Here is a 6001-nt window from a genome sequence, read left to right on the forward strand (position 1 = left end):
TTTTTTCCTCCACATTGAACGCGATGTTGCCTATTGTTTGTCACTACATCATGGGAAAATGGTTGAAAACTTCGAAATGAATTTTGGAACATAATTAACAACTACCTCGAACTAGGATTCAATCACCACTTTGATTAAAGGGTGTATCCTAAAGGAGTGTGAGGTTCAAAACTGATACGGAAAATAGAACATCGTATGAGCTCTCAAGTTCGGAAAATGAAAATCTGTATTTAAATTCCTCATTACAAATAAGCAGAATCGTGACATAAAAAAAAAAAAAAATCCGATTTTAAAGGGGGAGATGCAATTTACACATTTCTTCCGCAGTGTTCGTAGTTTGAGGGAAATTTCCCTAATCAAGGGAAATTTCGTAGGTAAATTTAGCAAAAAGGGAATTTTTGGATAAAAACATGAAAATCTAGGGAAATTCTCACACTAACTGATTGACTAATATAAATGTTTAAATCCTTTTTTTTTTTTTTTTTTTTTAAGAAATAAAACAATAAAATAGCAATAGTTTGTGCGTGTGTGTGTGTGCATGTATCTGTTCGAAGTAGCATAACTTGCACCCATTGTTGGAGAAGCAAAAAGCAAATGAATAAAACAAATGTAGTTGGTACTACCTTTAATACAGCTAAATTAATCTTATAACGTAACTTCTGTCAGAGGAACTGGACACTCAACAAACTAGGGAAAATTTGATAAGGGAATATTTTGTGTCGGTTGAGGGAAATTTTCTTCACGGAACCTACGAACACTGTTCTTCAGGCATATTGCAATAAGAGTTTTTTTTCTTAATCACATATAACCGAAAACGGATTAGTCGTTTAAAATAAATATTGGAACATAGTTAATTCCTGCCTAAAGATTTTAACCATGTCACTTGATTAAGGAGCTTATTCTAAGGAGGTAGGAGAGTTCAAAATTATTTCAAAAAATAGAGTATCTTATGGATTTTTATAATCGCACTTTCATTGACATTCGTATCATAAGGGGCAAAGGAGTTCAAGCATTTTCCATAAACCTATTCTCGTCGTACGAAGAGCGAGCATTTCAGCTACTTTTCACAATATATATTATTATGGTGAATATGACTGACGTTGAGAGAAAATAGGTTTTAAATTGTTATAAATGTTTAATGTTATAAATTTTTAATTTGTGTGTATTTAAGAAAGGTTTTTCTCTACAATAATTAATACCATAGATATTAAAATAAGGTCACAATTCCCAAAAAACAGAAAATATAACGAAATTTCTTTAGATACAAACTTGTTTCTTTCTTTTTGGCTTACTTGTAAAACTGACTTTTAGAATTACGGTCTTATTCTAGGGGCATGATTTATAAAGTAGAAATTAATAATTAGATATGAATTAATTACTGATTAGAAATACTTTATTTCAAAATACATTTAGGTTGGTCGCTTTTCAGTGGAAACGATAGTTGCTAACATAGATAGGTTTCACTGCAATGCATTATATTAATTTCAGGTTTATAATGGCTAACATAGACAGGTTTCAGTGCAATAGCATGATATTAATTTCAGGTTTATAATGGCTAACATAGACAGGTTTCAGTGCAATAGCATGATATTAATTTCAGATTTTATGTTAATCTCTGATATTTAATTACAGGAAATTGAGATTTAAATGAATCAGGATATTCTTTTACAAAATTCTCTTTTCTTTGTTTGTTTTTTCTTCTTTTCTTAATGGTGAAAGTCTCACGTTTACACTGACCACTATGTTGTCTTAACTTGTTTCCTTGACCGTCACATCCACTGATAAAACTACATAAACGCTCAAAAGATCGAACACTAACAATGAACTGATGCATGTTATCGGGCATCGAACCCATTATTGCTGATATTGCTTGGGCAACAATGTAACAATACGTGATATTATTGTTGGGTCTTGTATTAATAGAAGGAAAAGTCTCAGTTCTTTCTTTTTATTCGTTGTTGTTTCCGTAGTTAACAACAATACCAGTGATGTGTGGTGAAATTTTACTTTGGGTAGGGAATCGTATGAAGCTTGTTAGTCTATTTTCTGCAAGCTCTAAAAACATTTAACGTTTGAATTAAAGCCACTGCTGCAAATAATAACTAAGACTCTGGCTACTACAATTACACTACTCCTAATAGTACTCTACTATTAGTACAGTATGCTCTACTAGTAGTACAGTACTACTATTATTACTACTAGTACATTAGAAACAGCTGTCTGAAAGTAGAACTACTTGAAGCGAGTCTCAACCCTTCTGGATTTCTTGTCAAAAATCATTAATGAACTGGACCATAAAAGTTTTGGTCTTTCTGTTGCTCCGAAAGTAGATCCTTTCCAATACAAAGTAGTGCTGAACTTTTAGGTCTGTACTGGCCTTGCGAATTGCGAACATAGTTCTTTATTCGCTTTAACGCGGAAAACCTCGTTTCCACTGATGCACTTGTAGCAGGAATGAATAAATTAAACTCTCAGTTTCAACATCTCTTTGTATGATTCCTGCAGATTGTTTGACTTAAGTAGTTCACTTACTCTTCCGTAAGTCACCAGAAACGTATGTCGCCATTAATGGTAACAGAAGAGCAAGAAAGTCAAACACATTAAGATAGGACTGTTTAAGTAATTCCAGACCTATTTCAGGGAACATTCTTTTGTTTTCATCTATATTAACTTGCTTGAGTTCCATGAGCCGTAGAGAATCTAATCTACTGTCGAGCTGTTGAACGACTATATCAATAATTTCACAAAAGAGGCGTTTATGTGACATCTTGATGTCAAGATCATCATGTAATCTTAACTTCTTTCTCTCTGGTTCATAAATGTATTTGCTTCCTGTATTGTCTTCTCCCAATATTCTTCAAATTGTTCATTATTCTTCCAGTTCAGCTTTCAATTCTTTTATTTTACTAATACAATCATCAATGTCACAGATCTTCTTCTGCAAGATTTTTTATAAATATACTCCATAGTTCTGGATAATCACAATAACATTTTAAAACATTTCTCTGACCAGAACAAAATGAATTATGTTCAATTATTATATTAGAACAAGATGAACTAACGGCTAAGGAAGATATAAGATTTGCTGTCATTTGTCTTTTCTCAATGTCTGATGAAGAGGACGTTAGGTCCTTGAAACTGTAACAAAAATCGTATAGTTATTAAATAATTCATTTTGTTCTGGTCAGAAAAACGCTTTAAAAAGATTTTTTATAGTGAAACTAAAATCCCACGAGCAACAATTAATGCTTTATAACCCCATTTTTCATCTGAATCTGTTCTTTCTTTCAAATAATGAAATAATGTCCTTACGAAATTCTGATACAGTACCAATTAAACGAGTATTATAGTTCCAGCATGTAGCAGACACTTTGGGCAAATGACTCCTAATTTCAGTATCCAGTGCATGCCTCCTCTTTGTGGACTTGAAAAAATGCTGCTTTTTCATGTTAAGAAGAATGATTTGCGAGCGAAGCAATGAACAAAAATCATAGTAGGTCAAGATTTTTCGCCTGAAGCCCATTCAAATGGCTCGGAAAAACCGACGCACCATCATAACTTTGTGTTACTAACTTTTGAACATACTTGTATTCATTAACTACGTGGCAGATAGTGTTGTTAAGGGCTTCAGCTGAAGATTATCAGCAACGTTAACGAAACCCATAAATCTTCCCTCAGATGTGCCACACGACCCTGCGCAACGAAATACACAAGAGAGCTGAGAATGATTACTTACATCGGTAACTTCATCCAGGATTAACGAAACAAAACTAGTTTCAGAAATTTCTTGCTTTATATACGAAACAAAATTGTTACAAATATGTTCTATTAGATCATTCGAAGTTATATTAAATACTCCATTGAACACATTAGAATATTCTAATTTGCTGCGTAATAACGGATCATATTTGTTAGAGTTAGCAGTTGTGCGTAATTTCCTTTATTTGAAGAATCTGTACTCTCATTTTGACCGTTGAAAACTTGTTAATGTTTATCCAAGGAACACACACCAATGAAACGTTTTACAATGTATGTTTTTACGAACGTGCTCCTTGTGTTGTTGATATTCTTTTTTTGGGGGGGAGGGAGAGGAGATGGATGGTTTATTGTTACTTTGATGTGTGGAGTCCTTCGGCCAAGTAAGTTTGTAGTGGACAACATCGTGCCCGTGGGATTTCTCGGGGTACTTCCGTTTCTCCCACATAACCATTCCACCAATTCTTCCATAATTTACTTGCCTTAATCATCTATCTTCCTTAACCTAAAGGGTATAATAATGGAACTTTAAGCTGAAAGGTTTCACTTCATTCTTTTTTTTCTTTTTTTCCACCATCAAGCATATAAATTAGGTTTATATTTTCAAAAAAAAAAAAAAAATCCATTACTGCTTGCAGATATCATTGAGGAAGACAGTGCATTTTTAAAAGCTTTGTGTACATTATTAATGTTGTTATGTCCTCCATTGTTCCGAATATTCTTATCATTTGAGAAAAAAATATATAACTTATATAACTTATATATATAAGCTATATATACTAATATATAACTTACATAACTTATATATAATATATATAATATATATAATATATAAAAATATATAACCGTGAATTGTAATATTAAAAAGTCGAATATACTGTATGTTTTCACTTTGTTTAAGACGTTATTTTTACTTTCGTATGCTCGAGAAGCAAAATAGATCGCCAAGATCAGAAATCATGCAGTCACAATCACCTCTAGCTCCTGGCTTAGTCTCCATTTTACAGACTTCTTGCTTCCGCTACAATAATCAGAAACTGTTATTACATATCTTCCTCCTATATTGCATAAGATTCAGGTATGTTGTTTTACTATTAAACAACCTAATATCGCAGTAAAACAGACACACGTCAATACAATTTATAAACGATTTTTTGACTAGTTTTATATACTATATATTTTCTCCAATGATAAGAGAATTTGACACTTTTTGACAGTCTTTCAGTTTTAACTTTCGGCACAGGTAAGCAAAACGAAGAATTGCTTCCATATCCGCAAGCAATACCATAGGGTGACGCTAAAGCAGTAATTCTCAAAGTTGGGTCCGTGTGACCTAGCCAGGGGGTCCGCGACGCCTAAAAATTGAAATGTGTTGTGATAAAATAGAACTTCAAGTGAGAGAAATTCCTTTTTTGTTAGGTCACTTTCTCAAAAGCAGAGCAGTTGTAGGGGCCCTACATTAACTGCACGCCGCCTCGGAATTTCATGGATTTCATCTTCAAGTGGCGGAAGGCTCCCACCACTACCACCAATTCCAGATTTAAAAAAAAAAAAATAATAAAAAAGAAGTAAATGTTAGTCATTCCTATGCGTATAAACATCAAACCTCCCTTAATTCTGTGATTTCTAAAAAAAAAAAGTGAGAAACCCCTCCCAAAATATGTTCCTAGATCCGCCAATGCGAGTAACTCTTGACTCAAATTGGTTTGTGCGTGCGTATGAAGACTTGTGTAAAAAGACATTGCGACATTTGGTTCCTTTCCCTATCACTTACTTATGTGAGCATACTTTTTTTTTTTTTTTGCTCTAGTTGCAATATTAAAACTTTAAAGCGAAATCGTCTCAATGTGGAATCGAACATAAGATTAATAGTGACAAAAAATTATTCCAGTTTTGAACGCAACTATGGAAAAATACAAAGAATTTCATTCCTCACATTAGTGAACCCACATTTGAGAACGCTGTTTATTATATTATTATTATTATTATTATTATTATTATTATTTAAAAAAAGAAAGAAAAATAAAAAAAAAATTTTAAGACTTGAAAGTTGCCCTATTTTCAATTGAAATTTCGTTCATTAAGAAACAATCATGTATCTTTAGGATAAATTACTTATTGCATTATTTTTCTTGATCGTTTTCTTGTCAGTGGTAATTCTAATTAGTATATTTCTTTTAATACGATGTGAAATTTCAGATAGCATTGCAAGGGGGTCTGCAGATCACTTCCCGAATGAACAAGG

The sequence above is a fragment of the Thermobia domestica genome, chromosome 16 (genome assembly GCF_964235325.1).
Source record: "Thermobia domestica chromosome 16, izTheDome1.hap1.1, whole genome shotgun sequence".
NCBI classification, from domain to species: Eukaryota; Metazoa; Arthropoda; class Insecta; order Zygentoma; family Lepismatidae; genus Thermobia; species Thermobia domestica.